Genomic DNA, 23,698 nt, shown 5'->3' with positions numbered 1-23,698 from the left:
TCTTGTTCTGTAACATCCATTTTTGGGAAATATTGTTCATCCTGGAAATGATTGACATACAGATCATTTTTATAATACTTTTATTGAAGATTATGGTAAATGATAATAAAAAGAAGAAAAATATTTCCAAATGTCTTCCTGATTGGTACACCAGAGCATAGTTTTTATGCACACATAATAGCCATTTGAAACAGTTTTCATATTAGCCAATATTTTATTTCCCTCAGGTGATGAAACTAGAGACTCATTTAAGTTTCTTTTGCAGTGAGTTTCATGCAATTAAATCAAACAAGAGGAACAATTTCTGTAAACCACAGTCCGGAAAAATTAAATAGAATTTGTACATAAGTTATTAGGAGTACATTATTATTATAACTAAAATTTTTCATTTCCTTTACTTCACTGATTTTTTTCTCAAATTTATTCATTTTATTAGTCTACACTGCACTATCTTAGTAAACCTCACCAAACTATAAATCATTTTTTAAAATCTACCAGAATATTTACATAATATATAAGAATGTATCTCATTGAACACTTCACAGGAACACTGTTCCCAACACTTTCAGGTGAGGTAAAATATATTTTTCTTGTATTTCTTCCTAATGATATGGTTGACTGTAAAAGAACAATAATCACTATTCCCTCAAAGTAAATAGGCTTTGAGACTCATTAACCACCTTAGCTTTGCCTCAGCTATTAATCTGAGAAGGCATTTATTACTTTGCATATGCAATGCAATAGAGAATATCAGTTAATTAATTCCATTGGGAGATTTTGGTACCAACATAAACAACATTTTTTTAAAAATAAGTTAATCTTATAGGAAAATAGAAAGTAGAATATATACATAATAGTCACGAGGAGAAACAGAACTGCAAGTAATTATTATTTTCCTGTTCATAGAAAAGATGAGTAGTTATAATTCAGGAATTCTTCACAGAAATGGAAGTGACAGGGGACAGATTTTGATGAAGAGGAAGTCAGCATAATATGACAGTTAATTTTGTAAACTCTAGGGAAATCTCAAATTCAGATACTTGCTTTATTGATTACTAGCTGTGAGATCTTATGCAAATTACCTCTCTTCTCTAAACTTGGGTTTCATAATATGAAGTGGAATGAAAGTATACCGAAAAGAAGGTATTTAAGGAATTAAGGTGTTGTATATAAAATATTCACAGTAGCACTAAATATCTTACCCGTTATTGTTATATACCCAGAGTCTAAGTAATGTAAATATGTTTTTCCCAGTCATAGTTACACAAGGTGGAAAAAAACATAACACTATATTTTAGGATCCAAATATTTGTATTTAGGTTCACAAGAGTATTATTGGGATGGGAATGTTTTTACTAAGGATTCTGATGCAGCTCATCTTCCAAAAGTTGACTAACACATATTTGACTTTGCTATCCTTAATACATGACTTTACATACTTCTTTTTTTATAACTTATTTTAAACAAATACTGTTGTTTTTAGGCTTAATAGAACTTTTAGATATTTTGAGGCAAATATATACTCTGACTATGATCTTGGGCAAGTAAAATAAGGAGTGCCTAATCATCTGTGTAATGGGTACATTCACATCAGCCTCCCCACTAGTTTTATGACGGATGATTGAGATTATTTATTTTCCAAAATAGTACATTGTAAAATATATTGCTATGCAGAGATAAACTATTCTTATACTTACAACACTTAAAAGTAAACATCTACTACAAGTATAAATAATTGAAATATATTCATATAAATTAATGAAAATTTATTGATACCTGTATGTCCAATCTTCTGTGTTACATCTATGTTCTTTTAACTCACTATTTATTTATCAACACTTATTTAGCAATTATTCTGTTTTTAAAATTTTAACTGGGGATACAGATGCAAACTAGATATGGTCTGATCCTGAATTACAGTACAGGGTGATGAGTTCCATAACAGAAGTAGACCATGAAGTCATGGAAGCCTAGAAATGGAGCTACCTTTTTAATCAGGTGATTTAAAAAATTGTTTCTTTAAAATTTGAGGCTTAAATTAGAGTGGAAGATATGCAGAACAATTTACTTTATCTTACACCTTGAGATGTAAGAAAGGATAGTACATGTGCCATGGAAATTTTTGAGTAATATTATTTTATAGAGTCAGTAAAACATCACTGAAAGGATATACTAAGCCAGTTTGACAGTAGTAATCTGTCCCCTGTTGCATGAGGAGTCTTGAAGGATTTAGGAACCATTGAGAACGAATCCAAGCTTCTGATTTCCAAGCAAAGGTGAAGGGACGGGAGAAAAATGATATAGAAAGACCAGTCTTTGTGAGGTAAGGGTGGTGTGATTCCTCTTGACACATCTACCCTGTTTATACTAATCCCTGCTAAAGAGCCTGGTAAGAAATTAAGTGGCAGAGGAACCATTAACAAAACACCACAGTCTGCCAAGTTCATGTTAGAAAATTTTTCCATTTCTTCAAGCTTCAAGTGGGAACATTAAGGGACAGGTAAAGTGGAGGAGTCTTCACACCCTCTTCTCTTTCCTTCCCTCCTTCTTTCCCTCCACTTATCCTTCTCTTTTCCTTGCTTTATCACTTTTTAAATGTCTAGTATTTAATGCTGAATGCTTGTTTGATCAATGAGTTATGTTGGAAGGGTGTTGGAGGCTCTTTTTTTTCCTCCAACTCTTCAGACTGTCTCAGAGTTTCATCATCCAAAATGAGATTAAGATCAGGCAAAGCACTTGTCCTTTTGGTAACTCAAGGATGACAGGCAAAGATAATGGCAAGAGCTTGAAACATCCACTGTAAGAAAAGGGAGAGGGACAACAGGTGCAAGTGGCACACAGTGGTAGTCCCAGCAGCTTGGGAGGCTGAAGCAGGAGTACTGTGAGTTCAAAGCCAGCCTCACAACTTTGCAAGGCCCAAGTCAACTCAGAAAGACCCTGTCTCTAAATTAAAAAAAAAAAAATGGAAAATGGGCTGGGGATGTGGCTCAGTGGTTAAGTGCCCCTGGGTTCAATCCCTGGTACCAAAAAAAAAAAAAATGACATAAATAAACAAAATGAAATAAATCAAAAAAAGGGAGCAGAGCTATGTAGAAAGAATTTCATATAGCAAGGTTGCAACAGGAACCATGGTTGAGCCATTAATTCATTATTGCCTTAATCTGCATGATAAAACATTTTTCTCTATTACACTCAGAACAGGGTAGTTATTTGATATGAAGGAAGTTAAAGAGTCTGGAGGAAAATTAGGGGTCTGTATGATGTTAAAGTTGAATTATTTTATATTACATAAGAGTTTGGAAACATGTTGTCCTGTACAACTTTCTAACCTTGGTGTATAAATGGCAGATAATAAGCAATCAGTAACTATTTCTGAAATGAATTAATGAATATGTAAAGATCATTCAAGTCAATATGGTCAAAAATGAGATCAGTTTGTGTATTAGATACATCCAGTATGGCAACAGGTGTTGAGATGAAGAAGGAATCAGGTACCTACCAGTCAGACATTGCTTGGACATCCCAAATTCTTATGTCCATTTGCTTATTGGATATCATCACTTGAGTGCTAAGCCATTTTAAGCCTAACCTATTGCAGTTAGAATTTATGATTTTTCATCCTTCTCAGTCTATCCCTTTCTCTGGTGCTGCCCATTCAGAAAGATTTTTTAAAGTCCCTATTTTGGGCCCAGGTGTTGTTTGACCTCTTCTAGTTGCAGCTTTCCATGGAGCAAAACAAACATGTTCCCTTCTAATCAGTATTGCCGTCAACTTCTAGACCAGCCTCCAGGTATCCAGGACCTGAAAATTGCCTCCTCAAGTACACTATCTTCCCCCAAGTTCATTCTCACAAGGTTAAAAAGTGTTGCTAGTGTTTACAAATCAAGGCTCAGTGAGTGGCTATTTGTAAGAGAGAATTTTACTGGATATTTAGACTGGGGTATCCAAATGTCTCAGATGTTTGCAGTGTTAGGTAAAGTAAGGCAAGGGAAATAGTGTAGTTAGTTCAGAGTTCAGGGAACAGCTTTTTCTGTGCTGCCACACTTCTGGAGAGAATTTTAAGGGTTTTAAAAATTCTATATTAAGACAAGCATGACAGTTTATTATAAAAGTATTTGTCAAGGTAGAATGACACTACATATTATTTAATTAATTACGAGCTTAATTTAGAATTTTAAACATTTAAGCATTTAGTTTGTGTATGTTCACTTAGAATCTAGTATTGGAATCCAAAAATACAATGGATACTATGCCATCAAAATTTTCCTATCCTAGTTGATGACATAGCCTTGTACAAAGTTGCTCAACTAAATAGAAGTCATCCTTAATTATGTTTTGCTTTGCTCTGTTATTCTGAATAAGTCTCACAGATATCTTACAAGTCTTATAGATTCTCTTACAAAATGTATCTTGAATATATCTGCTTTGTTTTTCTCTCTATTGATACCATCTTAGGCCAGGCATGATATTTCTACCCTAGGTTTCCTGCTATCACCTGCTAGCTAAACTTTCACTGTAAATACTAATCCATTCTCTGCATAGAAGTTAGAGATGATTTTTCAAAAATGCAAATCAGATCATGTCCCAAGCTGGCTTAGTCCTTTCACAACTTTTCATTACACTTAGAACAGAATCTGAGTCTTTGCAATGACTTTCAAGGCCCTGTCTGTCTTGGCTCCTGCTTATCTCTCCAACCTTGTCTTGTTTCTTCTTGATTATACTTTACCAACACAATCTTCAGTTCCTGAAAGCAGCTTTATTTCTGCCAGAATCTTGGCCATTTCTCTCCTTGCATTGAAACTTCTTTTACATTAGATCTTTACACTACTGATTTCTTCTCATTTTTAGTCTTAGATTTTATTGCATGTGTTCAAAGAAACCTTTGGTCTCGAAGTTGTATAATTTCTCCCTCTCCTATTCAGTGCCTTGTTTATTTCCTTGGCAGTACTTAGTACAATCTGGAATGTATGTGCTTGTTTACTTGACAGCCCTTAATTTGCTTCTGTGGAATGTGCGCTCCATGAAGACAGAAATCATATATTTCCCTTTTTCTCTCTTGAATATTTATCACTCAGCCTCATGTCTGGCACATGTACATACCCAGTATGCTTTTGGAGGAATGAATGACTGTGTTAGTCAACTTTTTGTTACTGTAACAAATGCCTGAGATCATTAACTTATAAAGTGAAAAGGTTAATTTTGGTTCATCTTTTCAAAGGCTTCAGTCCATGATCTGTTGGCCTTGTTGTTTTGTGGGGAGGCACCGTATGGCTTGAGCGTGTGGAAGAACAGAACTACTCATTTTATAGCCAGAAAGTGAACAACAGAGAAGGAGGAGGAGAGGAAGTTCCTCCAATCCCCTTCCTGGACATATCCCTAGTGATTTGAAGTCCCTACTGAGTCTAGTGATTTGGAAGGCATGCAGCTCTCAAAGTTCCCACTACTTTTCGTAATACCACTCTGGGACAAGGTCCTTAACACATGGGCAGTTGGGGGACATTCAAGATCTAAACTATAGAATGAGAAGTAGAATTTTTAGTAAGTTTAATAAAAGAAGTAGAGGAGTTGATCACTGAGTATCAACATATCAAAAATATAACTTTGATACTAATACAAAGAGGTATAAGAATGACTATATAAGAATGACTACTTGTTTATTTAGATCAAATAGTCATTGTATTTCTTCAATTAATCCTTTAATCATTTATGTCTTTACTGAGTTCATATGTTCATTCGCATCCAAGTTTAAATTTTATTTAGATGTTTATTGGGTATTCAGGGTTATCATTTACAGCTTAATTTTATTATTTTGATCTGTTTTTATTAATAGAAAAGCAAGATACTCAATCCATCAGTCATGATATAAAGACTACGCTTAAAATAATGAATAATATTACCCAACTGTTGAGTTCTTTTTCACTGAACAGGTAGGTATTGTCACAATTATGTACATTCAGTCAGTACTACCAAACAAAGGTCATGTGATCTCTTCCACAATTAAATTATCTTATTTTATTTTGGCATTTCATTTTTAAATCTTTTTTGTCATATCACAGTTGTACTATGTGATTATATTTTCCCCCATCAGCTGTTCCTCACGACTCCCCTCTTACAGCTAAAGAATAAAGTGAAGTTGATAAAAATTTAATCATGATTAAAGTTGTTATGGGTCATGAGGAACCATGAATCAAGTCTTTAAAATCAATTTCATGATTGTAATAGTGACTTAGAAAATATTTTTTCTCATTTTCTAAAAAATTGTTATACTATCACATGTGCTATTTGTATGTCTTTTTTAAAAAAATACTTTTTAGTTGTAGATAAAGGATATAATACCTTTATTTTATTTGTTTATTTTTATGTGGTGCCAGAGATTGAACCCAGTATCTCACACATGCTAGGCAAGCACTCCATCACTGAGCTACAACCACGGCCCTGTGTATCTTTTTTTTTTTTTTTTTTTAAAGAGAGAGAGAGAGAGAAATTTTTTTATTTTTTAGTTCTCGGCGGACACAACATCTTTGTTGGTATGTGGTGCTGAGGATCGAACCCGGGCCGCACGCATGGCAGGCAAGCGCGCTACCGCTTGAGCCACGTCCCCAGCCCCCTGTGTATCTTTTTTATTAAAGATTAATCAAGAACTGTTTTGTGCATGCCACTGCCATTTAAATGACACCTTCCTAACCCATAGGGAACATACATTGATGTGGAAAATACAGACCAATAAACATATAACCACATTGTGAAGTGAATAAGTGCTTCAATAGGTACAATAATGAGCTATTGGGGAGTGAAGTAAAGATTTACTCCCCCATTCTTGAGTTTTCAGTTTAATTTCTTTGTCCTGACATGTCATTTAAACTGAGACATAAAGGATGAATATAACTTAGCAAAGAAATATGTGATTGTGATAGTTAATGTTCCAGTCAGGGAAAATAGCATAGTCTGGAGGGATGAGTGTGGAGGAGGGCTATGAAATGGAGTGGCAAGACTAAGCCAAGTTAAAGTATCTGGGCTCCACCCTGAGAACACGGGAGATTTTCAAGTGTGTGATAGAGCATGTAGAAAATTACCACCATAGGAGAATTTTGATAGCTCTGCTAATCTAAATAGACTTGATCAGAGATGGCTAGGAAAGTACAGTCTCTTGAGAATAAGACTAACCCTGAACAAAAAGACCATCAACGGACAAAACCCTTCAACTTTTGTGTGACACTAAAAGTGGTAAGAATATAGTATTTAGAACAGAATTTCCTAAACTGTGAAACAGAGGGAAATACCTGTATTTGTCTCCTAATAGTGCGAAGAAATACATCATTTCCTGTATTAAATGTAAACGGATCATCAAAACTGCTTTTTGTACACACACACACACACACACACACACACACACATATACACACAATATAAAAACCATTGCCATACTAATATCCTAGGTGTTTCTGAAACTTCATCTCATGCTATTCATTTATTCATTTATACATATGTATACATATAAATGTCTTTAAGTCAGTATATCATTCAGTGTCAGACTTTCTCTGGCAAAATTTATAAAGTAAGGAATACTTTCATTTCCTTTGGTAGGTATAATGGTATTAAACATAGTCTGACTGAAGAGAAGAAGATAGAAAATGTTCTGAGTCATAAACACAAGTGTACATAAATTAATTGTTCTGGGTCTTTGTTAAGGAACAGAGGGAAGATCTCATTGAATCATAGAGTGCGTAGTAAAGAATAAGAATTCTCTGTGAATTCTCTGAATTCACAGAGAAGCTCATATTACATGACAATAACCAAGTCCTTATATGGCTTCAACTACAAAAGAATTTGGAACAATTTGGTCCATAATGTTAACATTCCGTTTCAGAGTTTCGAGACTCCGTAATTCCACAAAGCATCCACACAAACCCCCAATCCTTTTTATTCATTTTGGACTATCTTAATTATTTGTGTTGCTGTTCATCTTTCTCTCTAAATGTTGAGGTAACTCAAGTTTAAAATCTGAGTAACTGGATAGTAATGATGGTGTGTAGAGTCAGAAAATATAATGGATCTTTTAAGAAGGAAGAGAAGTTATAGGCAAAATGAATCTTGAGGCATTTCCTATTATTTTATTGTACTTGGACTGTTACAACACAATACCAGAAACTGTATAGTTTATTTAAAGAAAAACAAAACACAATAAACAAACAAACAAAAATAGAAGTCTATTCACAGTTCTGGATTTTAGGAATTCCAGAGTCAAGTTTTAAGTATTTGGTTTCTAATGAGGAATTTCTTGTCAAATTTTTACATGGGAAGTATAGAATGGCAAACAGGATGAGTGTCTTCACATGGTGGGAGAGCAGATGAGGGTCAACTCATTCCCACAAGCTCTTTTAAAAATGGCATTAATTATAATCTGGTGTTGGGAAGCTGAACATCAATAGCCCCTGTTATGACCAAACTTCCAACATTCTTAACATTGGGACTTTTTCTACCATATGAATTAGGGTGGTGGTGGCAATTTTACATCATTGCACCTGTCCAACATCTCATTTTATAGATTAAAATATGTTATGTGACATCAGAAGTTGGGTCCTTTTGTAGTGGATGAGCTGAAACTACAATCTGTGGTTTCTGGTTTGCAATAACCATTGTCCCAATGATAAGGAAATCTGTTATGTAATTATGGACTGTTTACAGAATTAAAAATTAAGAACTTAAGGATAATATATGTGAAACAAAAGTTACTAAAATAATATTTAAACAATTTTATTTAGAAGCTATACCTAATTAATTTGAGAAGCAGATGAGACATTAAATAAGAAAGAAATAAAATGATTTATTCTTAACTAAATAAAACTTAACCTAATATAGTCTAGGGATAATAGGATTTATCATTAAACTCCATTAAAAACAATAGATCACATAATAATAGGAAAATCAATACAAATTTCAAGTTTCTTAAAATATATGTAATAATTCACACAATTTTTCATTGTTTACTGATTTAATAAAAGACATATGCAAATAAGTTAATTGAATATTTTATGAAATTCACAAGATAATTTACATGATTTATAAACAATCCTATAACATAATACATGTAGCACAAGACCTTGTGAGGGTATTACAAATTCATTTACTTAATTTGGATGAAGACTTGAAACAATAAGCAAGATAGCAAGAATAAATACAACTTCCATCTCTGGAAGTTAAACACATTAGTGGAACTCATAATATCTTCTATGAATAATGTGATAAAAAGCAAATTTTAGTATGTAAAAATGTATTTATGTAATGTTTAAATTAGTTGTATTACAACTTATTCCTAGTTAATCTTCCAAGAATTCTTAAAAACTCCGAAGAAATGGAACTCTGTTTTTCCAACTTTCATGTTAGTATAGGTACTACGTAGACACTCAAGATTCTTAAGAATGGCTTCAGCCCCCTGAGGCTTCTCCAGAAGAGAAGACATTAACCAAACAGTTTTCATAGAGTCTTTATATAATACCAAGCATCAAAAGCACAGGCATCAAAGAAGTCATATTATTTCTTTTTAGGAATTCCAAAGAAAGGCTTTGTATATGAAGTGATGCTTGAGCTGAGACCATAACATAGAAAAGTGTTAGATGATAAGAGGGAATGATTTTCAGACTTGAGAAAGGATTAGACATCATGACACAGGCTGGGGAAAAGTATCATTTTGGACTGACTGAAGCTAGTACAGTTAGGGAAAAAGTCCTGTATACTACAAGGTTTTGTTTACATTTTGTTCACATCACTAATGCATTAGAAAGAAGTTATAAATATTCCATAGTTATGGGATACTGTTGAAGATTTTATAGTATTGAAAAAGTAGTCATGTTTTTCTATATACTTACTATGGATGTAATGTACAATGTCATGAAAAGAGTCACAGTGGAAGGAAGTGGAAGGAGGAGTATCAGTAAGGAGACCACGATGGTGGCTCCAGGTGAGGGCTCACACACATTTTCAAATATTTTATCGATTCTTAAAACATTTATCTCTTTGGTTATATTTACCTAAGTAGAGCTCTATTTGTTTCTTACATATTTGTTACACAGCTACATCTGTGAATATCCCCGGAGGTATGGATGATCAATGCCTTCATCACACTCTGTCTCCATACAGTTATTACAACCTGTCCAAGTGCTCTTCTGTTGAAAAACTAGTAAATGAGAGGCACTGTCCTTGAGAAAGCAGCAGATGTCCCTGGATTATGGAAGGTACTGCTCTTCCTCTTCAGTAAATTTGAATTCACACCAGGAAACCAAGAAAGAAATAGATTCACGTAGGATTTGCCAAATATATCTGGAATATAGCTATTTAGAACAGAAAGGTAGCATTCCAACTCATCATGGAAAGACCATTACTCAAATATAGGCTTTGGTGAAACCAACTAATCACTTGGGGGAAAAAGAAAAGTCAGGTAAGTACTTTACTCTTTATTGCAGTATAAAATTCAGACTTAGCTGTGTGAGAGATTTTATTGTAAAAATTGAAAAAGTACCAATTCAAAAGTTAGGTGGCTTAGAATGCTGAGAAATTTTTTGTAAATTATACCAAAGACAAAATCCAAAGAGAAAAGATAAATTTGACTCATAAAATGTGAAAACTTCTACTATGAAAATAGCATATGCATATTGATAAAAATGCAAATAAAAATTATAATAAGGTATCATTTTAGCCTATCCATTTGAAAACCATTTTTTAAATGTTAATATTCATTGTTGTCCTAAAGGAGTGAAAATGGGTGGTTGAATATACTGATGTAGGTATAAAATTTATCATATTCTTTCTGTATTTTAGCTTTGTGGTGTGTGTCAAAAACATTTAAAAAATGTATATATTTAAGCACATAGTATGCATATATCACAATGCACCCTTAAGTGATAATCATACAAGTTAATAAAAATAAAGGAAGTATCATAAGATTAAAACACTGGAAGCAACTTATTTATGTCAAAAAGGGAGTATTTAGAAGCTATATATATATATATATATAATGCAACCATTAAAAAGTAATATAATAAGATTTGTGATTATGGCAGAGTCTTGACATATCATAGATCTCTTAGTAATTACACTTAAGGTTTTTTCATTTGGGTTTTAATTTTTCATGTTTTTATATTTAAAGAAAATAAAAATGTTCATTTTCTAGGGGGAAAAAACCAGGCAGACTTGGTGGAGATAGTTTATTACTGTGGCATATCTGGATCTAGGGTGTGAGTATACACATGACACCCTATCAGAGTTGTAAAGGAGCTAGTCTCCTAAACCCAGAGCACCGACTTCATTCTAGCTTTTGTCTGCTTCAGTTTGAGAACTGAATAGGGTGTGACTTGTATTTCCATTTGGAAATTTCTGACATTAGGCAGGAAAGAGTGACATCGCCTCCTTACCACCAGGCCACCCCATTCTTGTGGCTCAGATATTAAATCCTGAAGTTTTCTGTGAATGTCTTGTTGTCTGAAACACCCTTATTGCCCACTAATTCTTCCATTTATTCTTTTCCTCCACTTTGACCAGTGTCATCATATTAGGGGGCCCCAGATGTGAAAGAATGCAGTAACTTATCCAATTAGTCTTGAATTCCTTCTCCTTAGTCTTTTTAAACATCATTGGTAAATATTTGAAAATGTCAGATTTAAATTCAAACTCTTATAGTCATTTCCTGCTATCTATTATAGGTTGATTTACTTTTTATTTATTTATTCATTTATTTTTTTAATGCTTTAGACGTGGACTACAAAACTTGCAGTTGGCCAGATATTGTCCTATTTTTGAGCACTGGGCTTTCCGGTCTCCTTTGTTGGCAATATCCTGCTATATCTTTGATTGCCTAGTCTTTCTTTTCTATAATTTTTGCAACTCTTTTACTTATTTATCTTTTTTTAATCTGCTCTATGGACCAAATTATAAACAGAAGTATCATAAAGGAAAGAAGATAAATCCCTTAGTTTTCAGTGCATTAGGGATTTTTGGAAAATATCCACAGTTAAATTGCTCTCACACTCTCAAGAGTCTAGTCATTGCTAATCACTCTTTTTAGCTCAGCCATGTCTTAGCTTTGGCAGGTTGTCCCATGTGTCCATTTGTATTTTGTTTCATCTAAACAACAAAAAAAATAAAAACAAAAAACAACCAACCAACTAAACAAAAAACCAAAAATGCCCCTGGTATAAAACTTTTCAATAAATCTTTGTGAAATAAAAAACAAAAACAAAAACGTAAAAACTCCCCAAACCAAAAATAGAATCTTACTTTTCTAAGAGCTCTGTAAAATACAACTTTATGTTCTTCTTATTCTTTGTGATAAAATGACATGTTTCCTCCTCCTGTATGCATCAGATATCACATCATTCTTCTAGGTGTCATCAGCCTGGGTCCTTAGGCTTGAACACCTGATAACCAGGGTATAGTAGGGCTTAAGGATTAAGGGCTGGGTCTATAATGATGCAGCAGGGATTTAGTTTAAGTACACATTTTATTGTCAATCCAGCTGGATACCTTTGGGAAGCTTATTTAACCATTTCAAGCCTCCATTTTCTTCTATGGAAAGCACTACCACTTTTGAGCGCTTTCCTTTCACTGGAAGGCTCTTTCTGCCTATCTTTACAAAACTTGAAACATCTTCAAACAAAATTCTCAGAGGTATACAACCTAATTTTGATGAGGCATTTATTGAATTGCAAAATTTTAGAAATAGTAGAAATGCTTTGTTTTGTTCTAATTGGCTTTTTTGCCCCATTTTGTCTAATTGAATATTTTGTAAAATTTTCACTTGAAGTCTGCATTCTTCAACTTTGATTTTTATTTAATTATCATGTAAAATTTACTTTTAGTTGACTCTAAGGCAATTTCCTTTTCACTCTTGGAATTTGTACCAATATGAAAATATTCAGATGCTGTTGAAATACTGATGAAGAAGTCAGTCACGAATACTGGTTGAGGACACTTGGATTGTTGTAGGCACAGGTGTCTGTCACCAGCCTTCCATACCTATAGTGTAAGACTCTGAAATCTTCCCTTCTTTCTTGTTTTACCTTAGATTTCCAGTTGTGGCTCCATGAAAGGTCTAGATATTTATTTTCTCTTCTGAGTTTGATTCTGCTCTCCTAAATTTATATTAAACCAATTTCTACTGTTATATTTTGAAGACAGCCTAAAGTTGTGACAGCCAAAAGATAACCCCAGAATGTCCTTCTAGATTTGATTTAAAGTTATAAGATTTACGGAAGATATATAGAAATGAAATAATTAGAGTTAATAAATCATCAGTGATGCAGATTTCTCAACACAGAATCTGATATTTAAAAGTTTTATGAAATACTACTTATTTAAAAAAATGAAGCTAGATTGATATGCAGTATAAAAAATTATGTGATAAATTCCTCAGATATTACCAACATGATTCCAACTCATTAAAGCTGTCCTTGTGGATAGTTTATTATGACTTTAGATAGTTTAATTGTGTCACATCCAATATAATTAACCCCACTAATGCAATATATTTTGTAATGTATGTATACAAAAATTATAAAAAAGAACTAACAGCATATTCAGAAGAATGAGAATGCTTTGAGTACTTTTAGAGGCACATATTTATGACCAAGTTTTTTTTTCTTATATTTGCCTAATACTATAAAGTGTCTCAGTATCCCAAAGAAACAATACACACAAATCGCTTGTATTTTTCAAAGTTTTTGCCAACACATTCAGGGAATTGCTTGAGAACCCAATTTTCTAATCAGCTCAACAGTTACCTAAGTTATAGCTTCACAGCGTTGGCTAAAGCACCCTGCCCCCAAGGAGGATTCTCATGGGTTGGCTTGTTACCATTCAGTGATATTTGTTTGAGTAGGGTTTTTGAACCTCCTGCTTAAAATAGGTACCTTTTATAGTGATCCTGGCCTAATTTGTGTGATTGTGTAGCCACTCTTTTCTGTAGTTAAACAATTCACTAGGGTTTGTACTGAAAGGAAAAGAGATATCAGGAGGGCCCACAGGATCACTTTTCCATTAAAGGCTTCTCTGTGTATGCCAGACACAAAGGTTGCAAGGACTCTTCCTTCCCATCTCTGAGTATACTTTTCCAATCAATATCTCCAGGTTGTAGCTGCAGTAATATCATTTCACTGTGTCAAAATAGTAAGAGAGACTCAATGAAATTGCAAAAGAAAATGCTGGAAACAAAAAGAAAATGGTTTCAAGCTTCAAATGAAGGTAGAAGAAATTTAATATAAAAGTTATGTCATTCATAGATGGGAGATGACATGCACTTTTTAATAAGAATTTACTAAACTGAAGGCATATAGGAGAGTAATTTACTTAGTGCCTAATTAGTAAGTAGGCCTATTGAGTTTTGTCTAGGTTCTTCTAGCATAACCATAGCTGTCTAAATTTAATCTCTCCAAACACTCTAAAGAAAAATCAACAAGGAGAGCAAATAAAACTGCTTGTAATCAGGCCTACACAATAATTGGAAGACAGTGAATACAACAAACTTCAAGATATTTATAAATGGAAAATAATAAGTTCTATGAAATCTGCTAAACCAGTTCCACAGCCCATGCTGGGATCAGATGGAGACAGAACAGTGAACAGGAATTGCTGTAGGGACCTAGTGGTGGCCACACACAGAAAAAGTCCCTTCCAAGCAAGAGAGAGCAACACTGAGAATAGGTCTGGCACCTGGTAGATGAGAACACTGGCTGCTAAAGAATCATTAGGAAGAATCTTGAAGCTGTGCAGAGCAGAGGTGGCCTTGGGAAAGGGGAGAAGACAAGACATTTATCTCTTTGAGGCTGAGAGGTGAAGGCCAGGGAAGGAGGAGATGATAGAAGCTTGGGCTATTAAAGAAAGGAAGCAATCAGTAAAATCACTTGATGAATCATGCCCTTTCCATCAGTAGTTAATTTTCTTTAAATAGTAAAAGAAAAAGTTACTATTGACAATGACAATAACAAAATCTAAATCATTCTTGAATAGAGTCTTTTTTTTTTTTGTGGGTGTGTGTGTGTGGTGCAGAAAATCCCAAGAAAATCTTAAATGAATAGAAAAACATTAGGCAATAACCAAATTGCTTTGCTATGGCAGAAAACAAAAGTAAGAATCTTGTTTTATCTGATAATTATACTTTCCAAGTATTTCTGACAAAGCAGAAGAAAATATGACGTTAAATAAATATTAAATAAGAATTTACATATGTAAAAGAGCATTTCAAATTGAAATTTCAGGAAACCAAAGAAAAAGAAACATCATCTAAATGGTAAAGTTTCTTCCAAAAATAGAAGTAATTAGAAGATAACTATGAAAATATGAACCTGTAAAGCGTCACTAATGATAATCATAATGTTAACTTAAAATTGCTTGTATATCATTAAGTAAACTTAAAACATTTTGAAGTACCATTCACTTTATCTCTATCCTAAAGCAATAATGATCTATTATCAGAGGTAGGGAACATATTTTTTTTTGGGAGGGGACAGTGTGACATTCATTAGTGAATGATATATTGGGTAATATTTACAAAATATCTCTGTTGTCACTCCCAGAGGTTTATCCTATGTATATTACCAGTGAAATAATTTTGTTGCAAATATTTTCATTGCATGTTTATTTGTATACTAAAATATATGCATATACACATTTATATATCATATCTATTATATCTATTTATATATCATATCTATTATATATATATATGTCTTTCAAGGGCTACATTATTGAGAGCAGACCTTGTCCTTCCACATTTTCATTTCTGTTTTCAGAAATTTTCATGATGCCATATGCATTGTAGATGCACAGTTAATAATGTTTGCTACTATTTACTTTATAGCAGAGAGACTCATATTTTTAATAGAGGAACTTTTCTGTTTAGTGTGTCTTGAAATTCATGGTGACCCCAGTGAATAAGGCCAGAGAGGGATGTTGATGGTGTTTGGCAGGAAATTGATGAGCAAGTTTGAAAAATTGAAAAGTCATGCTCCTGGCACATTGTGATGACATGATATAATGAGGAGAGAGGAATCTGAGAGCTGAGAGATTTTGAGGAACTTATTAACCTCACCCTGCCGGTTTCCTCATCTGTACAATGGGAACAGTAAGAATTATTCTGTGACTAATGCATTGAGGACTGAGCTGACATGAGTAAAGGTAAAAGCATTGCCTGGACCATTGTAAACATTGTAAACCTCCCTCGGGGTTTAGCACATCTAAGTGGGCATAGAGTGACGGCAGCCAGAAAGCAGAAAACACAGGGGTAGCTGCTGACTCTCAGTCTGTTTCTTCCAGATGTAAAATCAACATAATGAATTGCACATAGTATAGTTTTATGACAATCTATGGCATGCATCTTGTTTTCTGTTACAAGTTGTAGCTCAGAGTTAGAGGTGCTACTTTGAACCACATGGCTTTCCCTAGGCTGGCAAAGTGGTAAAAACATCTCATACCACATGTCAGACTCGACTCTGCCCTGTCATATGCAGCAATTTTCTCTTTTATAGGTACTAGTGAACAGTGCATCCAAAATGTCGTGAGTCTACCTAGCCAAGTTGCTGGTTTTTCTTCCCCTGATTCTGGTTTGACAATCCCATAAGTGGTCGATATATAGAAAGTATCTTGCAAAATTAAAATGTTTCATGAACAAGAACATGACAAATTCTCACCCATTGAATGTTTACAAACTTAAAATTCATTCAGGAACAACTCAAATAAAACATTTTCTATTATTTTGACAAATATAATTGAGCCCTTTTATTTATTGAATACATCTGGATCCATTAGATCTGGATTCAGTTGAATTACAATATGCTTATGGAAAAAATATGATAATATTTTTATATAATAATATTTTAGATAACAACAACAACAATAGTAGTAGCTACATTGTTTACTGTGGGCCCAGGCAATGTTTTTACCTTTACTCATGTCAGCTCAGTCCTCTTTGCATTAGTCACAGAGTTATTATTATTGTTCCCATGGTACAGATGAGGAAACAGGCATGGTGAGGTTAATAAGTTCCTCAGAATCTCTCAGCTAGTGACTGCCAGCATTCATACTAAAGCTTTGTTTATTATGTCAAAATACTGAATCATATTTGGTACTTTTTCCTCAGAATGAATTTTACATTGTAAAAGTGACAAACTAAATAGAAAGCTCATGTTTTAGTTAATTATCGATGAATCAGTAGTGGTGATGGCTGTTTTGTCACATTATTTATTAGTCTTTCTCAATATCATTAGACAAAAACTTTAATTTATTTCCTAAACCAGAATTGAGAGAAATGACTTTAAAAAATAAAATCTTCTTCTAATACATGAATTTAGCTAAAGTTGAAAGGTATAAAATTAACAATTATGTTTTTATGACACATTGTTAGTTAAAAGTCAAATAATATGAAATTAGGGTTTTCTAAAAAATTGTTCTATGTAGAACTCTTTTTAGCTAGATTTGTTGTTAGGCTGCCTTCTAAAATTTCAATTAGTGTCATTTCTGGTACTGCTGATTTTGACCTCTGGACTTTCTGAGATCTAGAACATCAAAAATTTTGGCCTTTTTTTATGATAAATTCTATCTACAGAGTTTATTGACTGCCTATTAAGTGTCTCAAAGAAATAAATGTCTTCAGAGTATATCCTTGTGGTACAAAAAGTTTAGCTCTTTAAGATGGGAGAAGGAATGTGGCATGGATGTTACATGATTCATTACCATATGAATAAAACAGACAGCAAATGCCTCTGTATTATTAAGGGTGAGAAAGCTCTCCATATTCTTGAACTTTCCTGGGTTCAGACTTTATCAAGGCACACTGGTGTGAGCTGGACCTGTTCTTCAGTAACTTCAAGAATCTTTCCAGCCATGCTATCCTTTTTTTTTTTTTTAAATCTTAATGGGGACAAGTAGAAAGAGTATAACAAAGAAGCTCAAATTTGAGAATGAACTATGTGCCAGAAATAGTATTGAGTGTTTAAAAAATTAAATTAAAAAAATAGATATGCATAGCTTAAAAAATAAAACATTGGTAATAAGTTTATGAAAAAAAAGAAGAAGAAACCTACTCCACCCTGCTATCTTCATGCATCAAAAGAAGAAATTTTCCATTATTTCTTTCATTGTACACCTGCACACCTAGGGGTGTGTGTGTGTGTGTGTGCGCGCGCGCACGTGAGTGTGCATGTGCAAGTTTTTTTTGTGTGTGCGTGAGTGTGAAAGACACGATTTTCTTTCATAGCAGTTGGACACTTTGTTTTCCTAAACATGCACATTGCATATGTGAATGAATGTTTAGATGTACACACACAAACACCCTATCCACATTGTCCCATGTGTTCGTTTACTCATTCTAGTTCCTGGTATGGCATATTGTCAGTATGCTTGCTGCTATTTCCAAGTAGTTTTCTTTCTCATTATGATCTCTGCTTCCTCATGCTTTGATATTTCCTGCTGTTTCTTTTGTCTCCTTTTCAGGTTTGAGGTTTACTCATATGTCTGATATGCCCTGGTTATACTCATATTTAAGAGTAGGACACTTGAAAGCTCTGTGTGCTTGATGTAGGAGTTGGAGGATGAAGAGAATGCAGTGGGCATTGCAGCTGCTGGACTTCCTGGAGTACAATGAAGGATTTGGACTGAAATAATCAGGGAGAAGTTCTTCTAACTATCAGTATCTGTATTTTGTCCTTGGTGTCTATCAAGGACACAAAGTTTGCTAAGTGGAGGCTCTAGTTTTTCTCTCTGAGAAATACACATATCCCTGTCTATGTTCTGGAAGCTACATGGGGGGAAAAGGTGAGGATTCCAGAGTTAAATAGAAAGACTTCACTTAATTATTCATCCCTTCCCATATATGTTTTGCTATGATTTAATTTCCCTTATGTGTTGCCTTTGCTGAGTGTCCTTCAATCCATGTCTCTCAAATATTATTTTTCAAGAGAATAGTCCCATTTTCAGGTTAAGGTAGTCATTACACAGTGACATGAGAGGTCATTACCTGGCTTTATAGGTTTGGAGACAAGCATTCTGAGGTTGAGGTTCTGGAAGGATGACTCTGAATGACAGGTATCTCTAGTTTTCCTTTGATGTCAGGATTATTCTGCTCTCCTGACCCAGTTGCTGTTCTTCTGAGAGCTTTTCAACAGCTTACATGGATGTAAAGCTCTTAATCATCTTGTATTTTTACCTTTTCATTTAATCCATGCATTTTAGAAAAATTTATGTTCTTTACTTCCGTCTTAGTGACTTTGAGTGAGAGACAGGGGATGGACATGCCTGCTCACTCTGCTACAGTGAAAGAGAAGCAAGTATGTACCTTATGATTGTTATTTCCTATAAACGTCCCACTAAGTCTATGAAGTTTTCCCATTTAACAAATGAGGACGTTAAGATTCAACCAAGTCAAGTCACTTAGCAACAAGGTTTGACTCAAAGGATTTTACTTTTCCACTGCTTCCCAGGAAGAATAAAGGAATACAAGAATACAGGATTTCTAACTTCAGAACACCTTTAAAATATTGCTTTCCCTTATTGGTTCTGTATTCATGTAATTCATCTGCCAAAAAGCTGTATATATGAACTCATAAACCAGTCTTATTTTTCATTTTTATAATTATCTGAACACATTGTAAACATTTCAGAACAGCATGATTACCCAGAGTTATCCCATGGGACAGGGGTCTCTTTTTCATCAGTTTTCAATGTCATTTTTGTCACTCATCTTTAAGCCATTCTGAAGACCATCAAGCTTCCCTTGACAGTTTTTTCAAAGACTTTGCACCTGCTGCCCTCCACACAGTCTCGTATTTGCTGAAACATTTCAGGGGGTGGTCAGCACAGCACCTCACTTCTAGGTCTTAGTTGTCTATGTTACTAATACAATTACTTCAAAATCTATTTGCTTCAAACAAAAACAGTCATTTATTACCTCTCACAAATTCAGACACAGCACACCATCTATGGCTTGTGTCTGCATTGCAGTATCTGGGGGTCTGCTGAAGTAGTCAAAGATGGGAGCTGGAATCATTAAGTCTTCTTCACTTAACACCCAAAGGTGGATTCTCAATGTTACTTGTTACCCATGAAGAACTATGAAGGAGCTGATTTTACTTGATGGGTAAGGTAACATGGATTCTGGATCTGAATCAGAGATGAACAACTTTATTAAGTAAGGCATAGCAGGTAGCATGACTTTCAAGTTCATATCATGACTCTTGTTCCTAATGTCCATGAGTGACGCTGGTGGATACTGTGCATGTCATGGATGTGCCTTAGAGCTGAGCAACCTGAGCTTAGGAAATCTCAATCCTTTCAATGGGCTTCAAGTGACCATTACCCACCCTTTGCACCAAAAGACTAGATGATCATCATTATTTTGTTGGTCAGCATACTTACCCTAGCTCTTCAGGGAGATGCTGGCTCTAACTTCAAAGTGAAGTTCTTTGCTATAAAAATATCCTTGGAAGGTAATCTGAACCAGCCAGCATTTACTAGCAAAGTGCACGAAAACACAAAAGACCCATTGAGAAATTTCTTCTATTGAAAGGGACCAGAAGATAATGGACTTTGAAAAATAATTAGTAGCTCTGAAAACTTACCTAGTAGGTCAGACTGAAATGGGAGCAAATAATTTTACTACAGTGCAACAAGTACATAAGAATTTGGATTTCTTGTATTGGTGGCCTAAAGGCAAGACTGACAAATTCTGCTTGAGGTCCTGGATTCAAAAAAGACTTCAAATGCAAAATACTTGAAGGGAGCAAATTAGACACTGAGGAAATTTTCCTAGACTCTTCTGTTGTTCTTATTGTTGTTGTCATGAGCTATTTGAGCATATGCATATGATTTACCCCTTCTAAAATTCTTGAATGGTTTTGGATGACATATTTTCATAAGAACATTTATTAACATTAAAGTAAATGTTTAGCCTGGAGAAGGGTAGACTCAGGGGTGTGCATGATACCATGTTTCAATAATCTGAAGGAACGCTGTAGTGTGGGTGGGTGGGGGCAGGTTTCGACTGTTCCAGAATACAGAATCAAGATCAATGAATAAAGGTTATGAAGAGGCTGATTCACCGTCACTACAAAGAAGAACTTCTTAATAATTAAAGCACAGCCTGGAAGGAATTTTAATTGACAAAGAGAAAGTGCAGCTCTGAAAGTAAATGGAGAAAGCTTCACAGAAAAGAGAATCTGGAGAAACCAAGCTCCGAAGACTGTCATTTCATCTGTTTGTATTCAGAAACCAAAGTACAAATGTAAAATGGAAGCGGTGACAGTGGCTCTAGGAGAGAACAATTATTTTCAAGAGCAACAAACATTTGTTCAGTTTAAGTCTGACAGTGAAGGAATGAAGACGTCTGAGTGCCCTGAAGTAAACTGGCAAGGACACATGTGTACCTCCAGAGGTAGACAGCAATACCAGGGAAGACAGATGCAGTGGCCTCAGAAATGAGCCTTCTCTCTTCCCTGCCCCTCTCTCCCCTCCTTAACCCCTCTTCCTTCCCTTCTCCTTTCCTTTGTTTTTTTTTCTTCTTTCATCATTTTAACATTCATTTTGTTATCAGGCACTATGCTCAAACTTAACGGTATAGCAAATCAACAAAAATTTTTTGCCTTTTTCGCCCCAGAAACTTACAAGGAAGGCAAACAAAATGAATATATGATCACAAATCATAAAGACATGCAAGAGAGATTTGCAAGACAGAGATTTATAAGGGTTGACTAAATTAGATTGGGAGGACAGGAATAGCTTTTCGGAGAAAGTGATATTTACACTTAGATTTAAAAGGGAATAAGAGTATTCCACATAAAGACAGAAGAGACTGCCATGGAGGATATAATTGGAAAGACCTTAGCACAATCAGAAAGTGATAGAAGGTCAGGGTGGCTGGAGTGACATTCCTGTGGGTAAGTAATCAGAGATGAAGTTGGAGAAGTAAGCAGAGTCCAGAAGCTGAACTGGGCATCTCTTAGAGACCTCATCGGTCAGCAGGTGCATAGGGAGCTGAATCTCCAGGAGGCTATCGCCATGGTACAGGTGGGTGTGCATTAAAGAGCTGCACGTGGAGGAAAAGAGACACAATGGATGCTTTTCAACACCACTGAGTAGAAGAGCAGAACAATCCTTCAAGCAAGAATACTGATGATTGGACAGTATTATTTATTATCATTTTATCATCACCTGTGGTTATCATAAAGCATGATGGAGAACAGCACAGACTCTGGAATAATATTGTCTGTATCTGAGTCTCAGCTCTCTCTCGTATTTACTGGAATCATGAACTTGGGTAGTCTGACCTTTAGATCTCTCCTCTGTCAAACACACTGCATAGGAGTGTCTGTTTTATGGGGTATGTGAGATTGTCAAAAATGGTTAAGGGAATTTATGCAATGATACTATGGACAAAGTATAAAATCATATTTTTATTTTTGATCGATACATAATAGTTGAATATATTTATGGGATGCAATGTGATTTTTCAAATTCATTTGTATATTGTATCATGATCAAATCAGGGTAATTAGCACCTTTGTCATTTCTTTGTGGTGAAATTTTCAAGATTCTTCTAGCTATTTTGAAATACACAGTGCATAATCATTAACTATAGTCAGTACTGAGCAGTGAAACAGGAGACTTTGTTCCTCTTACCCACTGTAACATTGTACCTGTTTCTAGACTCTCCCTTACTCTGGCAACCTCTGGAAACCATCATTCTACTCTCTACTTCCTTGAGATCAACTTTTTAAGATGCTACATAAAAAGAGATCATGCAGCATTTGTCTTTCTATGCTTGGCTTATTTCACATAACCTAATGATTCATCCATGTTGTTACAACTTCCTTTCAATTAAGGAGATTTACATGAACTTGACTGGATGGAAAGGATTGTACAGAACAGGAAACTTTCCACATTATCCCCATTAGCAGAGTAAGTTTCCCACAACTTCAGGTATTCCCGTGTATCCTAGCAGTCAGCTGACAATTATGTTTTTCTTGATGTTTCTTTGCCATTCCTCTGTGATGTTTTAAACCCTTATGCTTTGTTCCAGTATTTATGTATTACTCCTTAGGTGCATGGGACTGGTAGTAGCACTCCTGAATCTTTTTCTTAAGGTTAACGTATCAAGTATAGTGTCCTTCAGCAGGTCAGAATTGAGATCTATTGGAAACTTATTCCTGCAAACTAGTGCAATGATGTAAAGAGATAATTTGTATAAAAATATTAAACTTGGAAAATCATAAATACATAACAGAATGCTGTTTTTAATTATTAGTGAATTATTAAATGAATCTGTGGCTTAGTTTTGGTTATTCTTAATTTTAGTCTAAGAAGAATTTCTTTTATTATTTTCCAGAGGCCTACAATAAAGTACCTCTTCAAGTGTAATAATCCAGACATGTCTAATCGAAGTGAACCAGCTCACCATCTGCTCACAGTTCTGCTATTTAGGCAGGGATAACATTAAAAACAGTCTGCCAGAGTTTGTTATGCAAATAAAATAAATGGTGGGTCCCAGACGATCCTTGCTTTGCATTAATTTGTAACTCTTAAAAATGACACCTAAATAGAAACAGTCCCTCTGTGTATTGTGCCAAGTGAATATATTTTATAAAAGCTCTTTGTCAAGTGAAAAGTGATTTTAAAATAGAAAAAAATGTTTTATGCTTAGGGTTATTGAACTGATAAATCA

At 34.5% G+C, this 23,698-nt stretch overlaps 1 protein-coding gene across 9 annotated transcripts in view; it reads left to right on the top strand.

Moving 5' to 3' along the window:
- Ralyl (RALY RNA binding protein like) overlaps positions 1 to 23,698 on the top strand; it is a 622,839-nt gene that overhangs the window by 32,397 nt on the left and 566,744 nt on the right. The window lies entirely within an intron of this gene.

Source organism: Ictidomys tridecemlineatus, chromosome 7 (assembly GCF_052094955.1).
Source record: "Ictidomys tridecemlineatus isolate mIctTri1 chromosome 7, mIctTri1.hap1, whole genome shotgun sequence".
NCBI lineage: Eukaryota > Metazoa > Chordata > Mammalia > Rodentia > Sciuridae > Ictidomys > Ictidomys tridecemlineatus.
The sequence above is the reverse complement of the archived record's forward strand: the minus strand, read 5'-3'. Positions and strand labels throughout refer to the sequence as shown.